The sequence below is a fragment of the Macrotis lagotis genome, chromosome 1, assembly GCF_037893015.1.
Source record: "Macrotis lagotis isolate mMagLag1 chromosome 1, bilby.v1.9.chrom.fasta, whole genome shotgun sequence".
NCBI classification, from domain to species: Eukaryota; Metazoa; Chordata; class Mammalia; order Peramelemorphia; family Peramelidae; genus Macrotis; species Macrotis lagotis.
This window is the reverse complement of record NC_133658.1, coordinates 796,750,899-796,762,994: the sequence shown is the minus strand read 5'-3', so window position 1 is coordinate 796,762,994 and position 12,096 is coordinate 796,750,899. Positions and strand designations below refer to the sequence as shown.

Sequence of the window (12,096 nt, the reverse complement as noted above, 5' to 3'; positions counted from 1 at the left end):
TGCTGAGAATAGCTAAGTCATTCACAACTGATCATCATACAGTATTGCTATTATTGCATACATTGCTGGTTCTGCTCATTTTACTTTACATCACTTCATGTAAGTCTGTTTATGTTTTTCTGAGAGCATCCTGCTTGTTATTTCCTATAGAACAATAGTATTCCAACAACAATAATATACAACTTATTCAGCTATTCCCTAATTGATGGGTATTCCCCTAATTTTAATGCTATGTTCCCAATAGATCCTTTTCTTTTTTAAAAAATCTCTTTTGGATACCAACCTGGTTAGTGATATGCTTGGTCAAAGGGTAAGCATGGCTTTATGGACCCTTGGGTAGAAGTTCCAAACTGATCCACAGAACTATGAATCAGTATAGAACTTCACCAATAGTGAATTAGTGAATCAACTTTCTTATTTTCCCCCTATCATTTTCCTTTTCTGTCATATTAGCCAATCGATAGGTGTGGGCTAGCATTCCAGAGTTATTTTAATTTTAATTTTTCTAATCAATAGTAATTTAGAGCATTTTTCTTTACTTTTTTGAATTTTTTCCAAATTATATGCAAAAAGTTTTAACATTCATCCTTTTGCAAGCTTCTGAGTTCGACATTATTCTACCACCCTCTCTCCCCTCCCCTTCTCCATAGCAGTGAATAATCAGATATAGGTTTTATATATATATATATATATATATATATATATATATGTATATATATATGTATATATATGTATATACATATATATACAGTCCTATTTTACATATTTTCATATTAAACATGTTGCATAAGAAGAATTAGAACTAAGGTGGGGGGAAGATGAGAGAAAGAAACAAATAAAAGAAATTTTAAAAAGTGAACATTGTATCCTTTGTTCAGCATTCAGAGTCCATGTAGTTTTTTCCCTCTGGACGTGGATAACATTTTCCATAACAAGTTTCTCATTATTGTTCTTGATCACTGAACTTCTGAGAGGAACTGATCGTCTCACAAAGATGCTGTTAATGTGTCCAGTGTTCTCCTGGTTCTGTTCACTTCACTCATGCAAGTTTTTCCAGGCTTTTAAAAAGTCTGGCTGATGTTGATTTCCTGCAGACCAATAGTCCTCCATTCCATTCATATACCATGACTTGTTCACTAATTCCCTCAATTAATGGACCTCTTTTCAATTTCCAATTCTTTGCCACAACAAAAGAGCTGCTATAAATATTTGTGTAAATGTAGAATTTTCCTCCTTTTTTATGATCTCTTTGGGTTATAGACTAAGTAGTGGCATAGCTGGATCAAAGGGTATACAGTTTTATTGTCCTTTGGGCATATTTCCAAATCGCTCCTCAGAATGGCTGGATCAGTTCATAACTCCACCATTAATGCCCCATTTTCCCACATCTTCTCCAATACTGATCACTTTTCTTTTTGGATAGTTTAATCAAGCTCATAGGTGGGAGGTGGTATCCCAGAGTTGTTTGTCTTTTTCTGATCACAAATTATTTGGAACATTTTTTCATGACTATCAATAACTTTAATTTCTTCATCTGAAAATTGCCTGTTCATATCCCTTGACCATCTATCAACTGGATAATGATTTGTAGTCTTGTAAATTTTACTCAGTACTTTATATATTCTTGAAATGAGTCCTTTATCAGAAACACTAGCTGTGAAAATTGTTTTACATCCTTCTGCATTCCTTCTAATCTTGGTTGTATTAGTTTTACTTGTTCAAAAAGTTTTTACTTCCCTCCATCCTATCTTCCATGTACTTATATTTTTCTTTCTCCTTTCCTCTTATCCCTCCTCACCACTGGTTTGATTCTGACTGCTGGCTACCTCACATTGTCTTTTTCCCTTTTCCCTCCTACTTCACTGTAGGTTAGCATCAATTTCTAAACTCATTTGAGAAGTTATATTACTGTATTTTTGAGCCAAATCAGTTGAAGGTGAGATTTAATCAGTGTTTACACTTTTCCTTCTTTTTCTCTTCTATAATAAGTCCTTTGTGCCTCTTCCTGTGGTATTAATTATCCTCTAATGCCACTTTTCCATGAATAATACTTTTTTCATTTCTTAATTGCTTTTTCCTGGTACTCAAAGGATAAATGACAAATGCCTCTGTCTTTTAACACCCTCCAAACCTGTCTTCTATTTAGGGTTTTCCAGGTAGGTCATCATTCTAATGCATGGAGGGTCATAGCCTTGGTGTTCCCCCTCACTTCCTTCCTCTCTCATCCCATATATGCAGGTTGACTGCATATAAAACAGATTGACTGTTTTGCATTAGAGGTACTTAACATTTTCTTGTATTTTTTCAGTTGGTTGGTTTTATTTGATATCTTAGAGTCTCATAAAGTCATTAATTTTCATTTGTCCAGTTATAATTTTTAAGGTTTCTTTTCTTCAGTTAGCTTTTGTGTTTCCTTTTCCAATTAGTTAATTTTATTTTTAAAGGAGTTGATTTCTCTTTCCATTTGGCCAATTTTACTTTCAAAGATACTTTTTTTACTTAGTTTTTCATAATTCTCCTGCATTTCTTATTTCTTTTCTTCATTTTTCTTTTTCTGCTATTCTTTGGGTATTCCCCTAATTTTAATTTGGTTTTTAAAATTCTTTTTTACCTCCTCCAATGTATTTTTGAATCGGTGATCAATTCAAATATTTTTTTGAGGCTTCACATTTAGGCATTTTGTTACTATTTTGTTCTTCTGAAATGGCATTTTTATCATCCTGATCAGAATGGTAGTTTTGTTATGGTTAGCATATTTTTTGTTTTGTTCATTTTAATAGTTGAGCTCTGCTCCTGGGGCAAAGTGGGCACAGTCTCAAATTTTTATACTGGGATTAGGAGTGTGGCCTCTGGTTTATCATTGCCTATGGTATAGTCTATGGTGTTTCAGGTGTTAGCAATTTGTTCTCTGTTCACAGCCCAAGCTGTGACACCAATGTTTCTGGGGCTCAAACTTTGTCTTCCAAGTTGGGTTTGGGATGTTCACTGCTGACCTGCTGCAGTGCTGGCTTTCTAAGCCTGGACCTGAGCTGGGCTGTGGCCAAGAGCCTCCTGCTGACTGTACAACTCTCCACCTAAAATGATCTATACTCTGCTTTAATCCATGAGTCAGGTCTTTACTGAAATTCCTCTGTAATATCATGAATTGAGAACTTGGTTCACTATGCTTTTTTGTGTATTCTTTTGCTTCAGGACCTGAATAGGGGCTTCATTTAAAGTTTTTTTGGGGGGGGGTAGAGGAAGGTGGCTAGGCTAGGTGGTGCAGTGGATAGAGTACCAACCTTGGAGTCAGGGGACCTGAGTTCAAATCCAGCCTCAGACACTAAATTACCTAGCTGTGTGACCTTGGGCAAGTCACTTAACCCCATTGCCTTGCAAAAATTGAAAATAATAAAATTGTTTTGGGAAAAGTTCTGGGAAATTCCTAGCTTTGTGCTACCATCTTGGTTCCACCCCCCAAATCTAGAGAATTTTTTGATTTGACTACAAATAGCTTTTATTTCTTCACATGAAAATGAATCATTCATATCCTTTGACTATCAGTTGAGGACTCAGTCCTTTATAAGAAATGTGGTATTCATCAGAGAAACTTGCCTTAAATTTTTTTTACAGTTCTGATTACTACTGTATATTTACCTCCATCCTACTTTTCTCCATGTCTCTCCTCTCACCCTGTCAAGGCTCAAGTGTTTTGTTTCTGACTTTTACTTCCTCCATTCCATCCTCCCTACTATCAACACAATGCCTCAACTCCTTCTCTTCCAGCATTCCTGTCCAGCTTTTCTGTAGACTAAAGCAGATTTCTATACTCAACTGAGTGTGTATGCTGTTTTAAAAATATTTATTTAATTATTAATTTTTTCCCCCAGCTCCATGCAAAAACAAGTTTCAGCATTTACTTCCAAAACCTTGAGTTCCAAATTCTCTCCCTTCCTCCCATATCACTCCTCCCATTGAGAAAAGAACTTACCTGATGTAGGTTAAAAATGTGTAGCCATGAAAAACATTACTACAATAGTCCTGTTGTAGCAGTAAACATAAGCCCTTCCCACCGCACATAAAGAGAAACCTCAAGAAAAATAAAATGAGAAAAAAATGCTTCAGTCTATATTCATAAACCATGAGCTCTGTCTTTGTAACTGATAGCATTCTTTGAAATGAAACGGTGCACCAACCTTGAGTTCTAGGACCAGCAAAGAACTTGTTCTCAGCTACAGTGAAAGGATGAAAGACACAAGCCTCTTTTCTGGGCAAACACAAAAGTAGGAGAAGGAAGATGTCCCAAGATACTGAGCCAGCAGTATTGCAAAATAACAGAGGGGCAAGAGGGTCTTGGAGACCTTTGTCCTTGTTCTCTCACAACTATGGTCCTCAAGGATCACTAACAATTCTTTATTATAAGTCCATCAAAGAAGTTGTTTCAATGTTTTCCCCCATAGATGCTATTGCTAGCTTTTATTTCCCTCCATCCTATTTACCCTCCCTCCATTTATCCTATTCTCTTTCTCCTTTCACCATATCCCTCCTCAAAAGTATGTTCCTTCTGACTACCATCTCCCACAATCTTCCTACTCTTCTATTACCTACACCCTACCTTCACTCCCCCATCCCCTTTCTTCCATCCTTTCTTCTCCTATTTTTTTCCTGGGGTAAGAAAGATTTCTATACAAGCCAACTGTGTATTGTTAGTCCCTCTCTGAGTCACTTTCAATGAAAGAAAGGCTCACTCACACCCCTCCCCCTTTCCTCTCTTCCACTCCACTGCAAAAGCTTTTTCTTACCTCTTTTATGTGGAATAACATCCCATTCTACCTTTTCTTTCCCTTTCTCCCAGTACATTCCATTCTCCCTCATTAACTCCATTATTTTAATTTATGATGTCTTCAAATTCAGCTCCCTCCTGTGCCTTGTCTATATATGCTTCTTCTTACTGCCCTAATAAATGAGATTCATATTAAGCTATTAGTTTCATCTTCCCATGCAGAAATACAAACAGTTCAACATGAAGTCTCTCTTGATTTGTCCTTCCCATCCACCCTCTCTATGCTTCACCTCAGTTCTCTAAAGTCCCTTCCAGTTTTAATTCTGTAGATGATGTCATCATTACTAAACTGTCAGCTGTGGCATGTATTCTTCCTCTTCATTCATTATAGGATTTAGAATGATACAGGTTATCTTTCCATGATAATTTCCTCTGATGATGATAGATATTTCGGAAGATAAAGGCCATTCTATATTCCTTTTAGCACTTTTCTTCAGATAATTTTTATAACTTTTTTCTTTGAGCAATTCTACTTTTAAGGAGTACTTATCTTCAGTGGATTTTTGTGCCTCATTTATTATATGACCCATTCTGTTTTTTAAGGTGTTATTTCTTTTTTATGGAAATATTTTATTTATTTTGAGTTTTACAAATCCCCCCCCATTCTTGCTTCCCTCCCCCCACCCCCCCCCCACAGAAGGCAGTCTGTTAGTCTTTACATTGTTTCCATGGTATACATTGATCTCAGTTGAATGTGATGAGAGAGAAATCATATCCTTAAGGAAGAAAAATAAAATATGAGACCGAAAAATTACATAATAAGATAACTTTTTTTTTTCTAAATTGAAGGTGTTTGGTCTTTGTTCAAACTCCACAATGCTTTCTCTGGCTACAGATGGTATTCTCCATTGCAGATAGCCCAAAATTTTCCCTGATTGTTGCACTGATGGAATGAGTAAGTCCATCAAGGTTGATCATCACCCCCATGTTGCTATTAGGGTGTACACTGTTTTTGGTTCTGCTCATCTTGTTCAGCATCAGTTCATGCAAATCTTAAGGCATTATTTCTTCTTCATTCCTTTGTACCTTAACAAGTTGTTCTTTTTTCTTAACTTTCTAGTATCATTCCCTTTTCTTTTCCCCATTTTTCCTCCATCTCTTATTTGATTTTTACAGTTCTTTCTGAAATAGTCCAAAAATTGTTTCTAGGATGATATCCAATTCATTTTTTTTGAGGCTTGGTTTTTAGTCTTTTGTTATCATTGTACTCTTGAGTTTTGTCTGGATCTTCCCTGTTATTATTGTAATTTGTTCTGGTTGTGTTCTTTTTTGCTCTTTGCTAATTTTTATAGCCTATTGCTTGAATTTTAACTTGATGCTAAAATTGGACTCTGCTACTGGGGAGAAGAGTACACTGTCTCCAGTTTCATCTTTTTTTTATTATGCTGTTTTTTCAAAGATAGTTGTGGGGAGGGAGGTTGACATATTGTTGGTGTTTTCAAGGTATCATGATCTATGGAGTGAGGTGGTCTCTGCTCTTTGCTGTACTGTGATATGTGGGTCACCAGAAGCTCTCATTTCTGTTCTACTGAGACCAGAGTTCCTCCTATCCTAAGTTTGCATCCTCTTAATGACATCTTGCTCTTCCTCAACCTGGTACTGGGCTTAGAAGGAAGGGATCTGAGTTCCAGTCTTACTTCTTCTACTGATGAGTTGTTTGACCTTGGACAAGTCACTGAACCTCTCTGATCCTCTGTTTTTTTTCAGAAAAATAAAAGCATTGAACCCTATGATTTCTGGGGCCTTTTCTAGTTCTAAAATTAAGTATTTATCTTTGTATTCACTTTGGTTTGTATGTGTCTGTGGGGAGAGTCTCCCTACAGTTCTTTGGTACAGAGTATACAGAATATATAATATTTTTAACTCTTTGTCAGAAGGGGAGAAATGGGTGAGCCCACAGGGACACATCCTAACTTTCCTAATTTCTTGGGTGGGTCTGGATCAGAGGTGATGGGACCCTTGCATCTATGGAGGTTCATTGTTGTCACAGCTCCACACACCTACTGATCAAGAGGACAGGTCTTAGGATGGACACCAGCATCTTCAGACATTTACTCATCAGAGGGAGGCAGGAGTGGGGAGTGGTCAGTGCTGGGATGAAAATGCTGGGAGACAGATTGCCTCAGACCCTCATCTCACTAACACTGCTGCTCTTGGGTCTCCTGGAACCATGGCAGATCCTTTCCTTCTTGCTCATCCCTCCCCAGCAGTGACTTTTCTTCAGGCCCAGGGATTGTCTTCATCACCAGCACATGTGGGTCCCTTGTTGGGGAAGAGGGAGGGTCTGAAAAGAGCTTTGTTGAGCCCCTGAAGGAGCCTGCCTAGAAAGAAGCCTTTTTTTTTTTAGGTTTTTACAAGGCAAATGGTGTTAAGTGGCTTGCCCAAGGCCACACGGCTAGGTAATTATTAAGTGTCTGAGACCGGATTTGAACCCAGGTTCTCCTGACTCCAGGGCTGGTGCTTTATTCACTGTGCCACCTAGCTGCCTGAAAGAAACTTTTCAGACCTCACTTAGAATCTCTTCCTTCTGGGTGGGACAGAGACCTGTTAGACAGAGAGAGGAGGATCCTGGGAAGTTCTCATCTGGACATCAGAGCATTTAGTTTCCATTTCTGTTTCCTCCTGTGTCATGTTGAGCAAATCCCCATCAGCCCAAGCCTCAGCTGTCTTACTTGTAAATTGCTCCTGGGGATTGGATCAGATGATGTGTAAAGGCCATTCCAGCTCTAATGCTTTGTGACTTTGATTCTCTGCCATTTGGGAGACCAGGGAGATCTCTGCTGAACAGTAATGAACAGGACTTTTGTGGCTGCAGATTTGCTTTACTGAGGCAGAGACGTCGACCCTCTGCTTCTATTCACTCTTCTTGTCCCTTGATTTATTTCAGTGCCAGTCAAAGAGGATCTTGGTAATAAGACTAAGTCTTTGTGTTTCAAACTTCAAACAAATCTTGGAGACATGTTGAGATTTGGGGAAGTAGGAATAGGAGGTCCCCAAAATTGTTTTTTGACAACAGAAACCTCATAATCAGCTACTTCACAGAAGTTGTGAGGAACTTTTTATCCCTTGGTCAGATAATTATCTGGAAGCAACCATCCCCAGGAGGCTCTGGATGAAGAAGCTCTTTTTTTTTTTTTTTTTAAGTTTTTACAAGGCAATGGAGTTAAGTGGCTTGCCCAAGGCCACACAGCTAGGTAATTACTAAGTGTCTGAGGCCAGATTTGAACTCAGGTACTCCTGACTCCAGGGTTGGTGCTCTCTCCACAGTGCCACCTAGCCACCCCAAAGATGCTTTTTAGAAAAAGTCAGTCTTCTGATGGTTTTTGTTGATTGCTTATCTAAATGTGGCTCAGGATGCCTGGTCACTTGGAATACAAAATTCCTTGGAATTCCCATCAGTCCTTAGTTTTGAAAATATATCTTTAAAACCAGTTTTGAGAAGTGTCCTAACATCTCCACAGGATGTGTGTGGAGGATTCTAGGGCTCAAAGTTTCACTAACTCCCAAGATCTTTCTAATTTGACCTACAAATGGTTCAAGCTGGAGAACAAGAAATAAAGTTCATTGAAGCAGGCAGCAGCCAAGACCTCATTTTGTACAAAAATATCCCTTGTTTTACCTCTTTTTAAGAGTTGAACTAAACAATAGGTTGAATTCCTATCATGAGGGATTCTTCTACTCAAACACATCTCCTCCTTTCAGAACCCATTAACATAAGGGGCTGGCCTGGGGGAGATCCCTTCTACCTTTACAATCCTACCTTACTATATTGCAGATATTGTTGGAGGTGCTTTGTGGGGGTCAGTGACCCTGAGAGAGTGACCCAGTCTTATCTAAACTTTTTATTATTGTAGTGTTAAAATGAAGGGCTCTGGGTACAATTGGACTGAAGTATTTTTTGAACTGATGGTGTAATGGAATTGAAATATCAGTGGATACATTAAAAACAACATTGTGAATTCATCAAGCTTGATGGATGACCCTCCTTTCAGCAGTTCAAAGAGCTAGGTCAACCCTAGGAGACCAGCTATGGACAATGCTATGCCCATCCAGAAGAAGAAAAACCAAACCAAACAAAAATCCTACAAAATCTGCATGAACACTAAATTCATTTTCTTTTTTTTTGCAAGGCAATGGGGTTAAGTGGCTTGCCCAAGGTCACACAGCTAGGTAATTATTAAATATCTGAGGCCAGATTTAAACTCAGGTACTCCTGACTCCAGGGCTGGTGCTCTATCCACTGTGCCACCTAGCTGGCCCCAGCTATATTCATTTTTAAAACACTTCTCTTATGTATTTCTTTCCTATCTCATGATCTTCTTTCTTTTCTCTTAATCCTAATTTCTCATACGAAAATGACTAATCTGTGAACATGGTAAACAGAAATGTATAGGTATAATAGCCACCCAACTGTTAATGTTGAAGAGGTGGGGAGGATGGTGTTGGAAGTAAATTAGGTAACTTAAAAATATGCATGTGCATTTAGATGAATGTTGAAAAACTTTCATAAGATATAATTGGAAAAATAAAATTAAAGAAAAAAGAAATACCAGTGGATAATGATATGTGGAGGCCACAATGGATAGGCTAGAGCTACCAGGAAACCCTTAGGATGAGGAAAATGAGATATAAAGGTAAAGGGGAGGTTGATGCAGAAAACTAGCCAGTAATTCCATTTGATGGTCCAAATCATGGTTGACAGGAGCTTAACCTGGAGACACTAAGAAAAAGTTTAGAATGTTTGCAGTGAAGAGCAGGATCACAGAGCCCTAAAATCAGAATGATGTCTCAATGGCTGGGCAACCACACATTAAAGGGGACAGAACCTGTGACCCAGCTTGTGTTTATTACACCTCATCTTCCCCCCTCACACAGATCTCACAGGACAGGCTAGTCCTCCTGACCCCCCCCCCCCAAATCCATGTTCTGATGTTCTTTTTTCCTAATCTTCAATGTCCTTCCTGCATCTTTCTACTTATTCAAATATTTTAGTGTCTACCTCAATGGACACCTGCTCCCTGAAGACTTGTTATATTCACTACTTATTTATTCCTTCCTTATCTCTATTTCATCATCTTAACAGCTCATGTGGATTCAGTGAGCTTCTCTCTGCAGAGGCCTCTCAACTTCTCTGATCAACCTTAAACTCTCTCCTGACTTCTAGTGCCCACAGGACACTCTGAACTGGATGCTCCTGGGACATTAAGCACAACACATTCCACCCTAAACTTACCCCTAAACTTTCCCAATCTCCTAAACTCTCTATTTCTCTCAAGGACAGTGTCAACCTTCAATCTTGGTGTCATACCCAACTTCTCATTCTTTCTTTCTTTGACCACCCTCCACCACATCCAATTGATTCCCAAGTAGTTTGCTTATAATATTGTTTTTCGTGTCTAAATCCTGGATCCATATTGCTCTTATCTTGGTATAGGGTGTGAGGTGTTGGTCTAATCCAAATTTCTTCCATCCTAACTTCTAATTTTCCCAACAGTTTTTATTGAAGAGAATTTTTTATCCCAATAGTTGAACTCTTTGGGTTTATCAAACAGCAGATTGCTATAATCATTTCCTGTTATTGCACCTAGTCTATTCCACTGATCTGCCACTCTATTTCTTAGCTTATACCAGACAGTTTTGATGACTGATGCTTTATAATATAATTTTAGATCTTAATGCTAAGCCACTTTCTTTTGCACTTCTTTTGACTGAATCCCTGGAAATTCTTGACTTTTTATTTCTCCAAGTGAATTTACTTACAATTTTTTCTAACTTATTAATGTAATTTTTTGGAATTTTGATTGGTAGGATGCTAAACTAGTTTAGTTTTGGTAGAATTGTTATTTTTATTATATTAGCTCAGCTGATCCATGAGCAGTTGATGATTGCCCAGTTATTTAAATCTGATTTTATTTGTGTGAGAAGTGTTTTGTAATTGTTTTCAAAAAGTTTTTGAGTCTGTCTTAGCATGTAGACTCCCAGGTATATATATTGTCTGAGGTTACTTTGAATGAGATTTCTCTTTGTAGGTCTTTCTGCTGTATCTTGCTAGTCATATATAGAAATGTTGATGATTTATGAGGGTTTATTTAATATCGTGCAACTTTCCTAAAGTTGCTAATTATTTCTAGTAGTTTTTTTAGATGATTTTTTGGGTTTCTCTAGGTATACCATCATGTCAACTGCAAACAATGAGAGTTTTGTCTCTTCCTTCCCAATTCTAATTCCTTCAATTTCTTTTTCTTCTCTTATTGCTGGAGCTAACATTTCTAATATGATATTGAATAGTAGTGGATCAAATGGGCATCCTTGTTTCACCCCTGATCTCATTGGGAATGCCTCTAGACCATCTCCATTGTATATGATGCTTGTTGATGGTTTCAGATAGAAACTATTCTAAGGAACAATTCATTTATTCCTACTCTCTCTAGTGTTTTTAGTAGGAATGGGTACTGTATTTTGTCAAAAGCTTTTTTCAATAAGTTTATTATTGATAAAATTAATTGTACTAAGTTTTCCTAATATTGAATGAATCCTACATTCCTGGGATAAATCCTATATGGTTATAATGTATTATCCTAATGATAACTTGTAATCATTTTGATAAGATTTTATTTAAGATTTTTGCATCGATATTCATCAGGGAGATAGGTGTATAATTTTCTTTCTCTGTTTTAACTCTTCCTGATTTAGTTAACAGCACCATATTGGTGTCATAGAAAGAGTTAGGCAGAGTTCTGTCTTCACCTATTTTTCCAAAGAGTTTATATAGAATTGGAAGCAATTCTTCCTTAAATGTTTGATTGAATCCACTTGTGAATTCATCTGGCCCTGGAGATTTTTCTTAGGGTGTTCAATAGTGGCTTGTTGAATTTCTTTTTCTGAGATAGGGTTATTTACATATTTAATTTCCTCTTCCTGAGCAACCATTTCACTTAGATTGTCAAATTTATTGGAATAGAGTTGGGCAAAATAATTCCCTAATAATTACTTTAATTTCCTCCTCACTGGTGGTGAGTTCACCTTAGTCATTTATGATACTGGCAATTTGGTTTTCTTCTTTCTTTTTTTTAAATCAAATTGATCAGAGGTTTATCAATTTCATTGGTTTTCTCATAAAAATCAACTCTTGTTTTTATTTATTAGTTCAATAGTTTTCTTGCTTTGGATTTTAGTAATTTCTCCTTTAATTTTTAGAATTTCTAATTTGGTATTTATTTGGAGGTTTTTATTTGTTCTTTCTCTAATTTTTTTACTTGCATATTTAATTCATT

At 37.1% G+C, this 12,096-nt stretch overlaps 1 pseudogene; it reads left to right on the top strand.

Annotated features, from left to right (window-relative positions):
* LOC141507127 (B-cell lymphoma/leukemia 10-like) overlaps positions 1-3,078 on the top strand; it is a 55,845-nt pseudogene extending 52,767 nt beyond the window's left edge.
* The last annotated feature ends 9,018 nt before the right edge of the window (positions 3,079-12,096 follow it).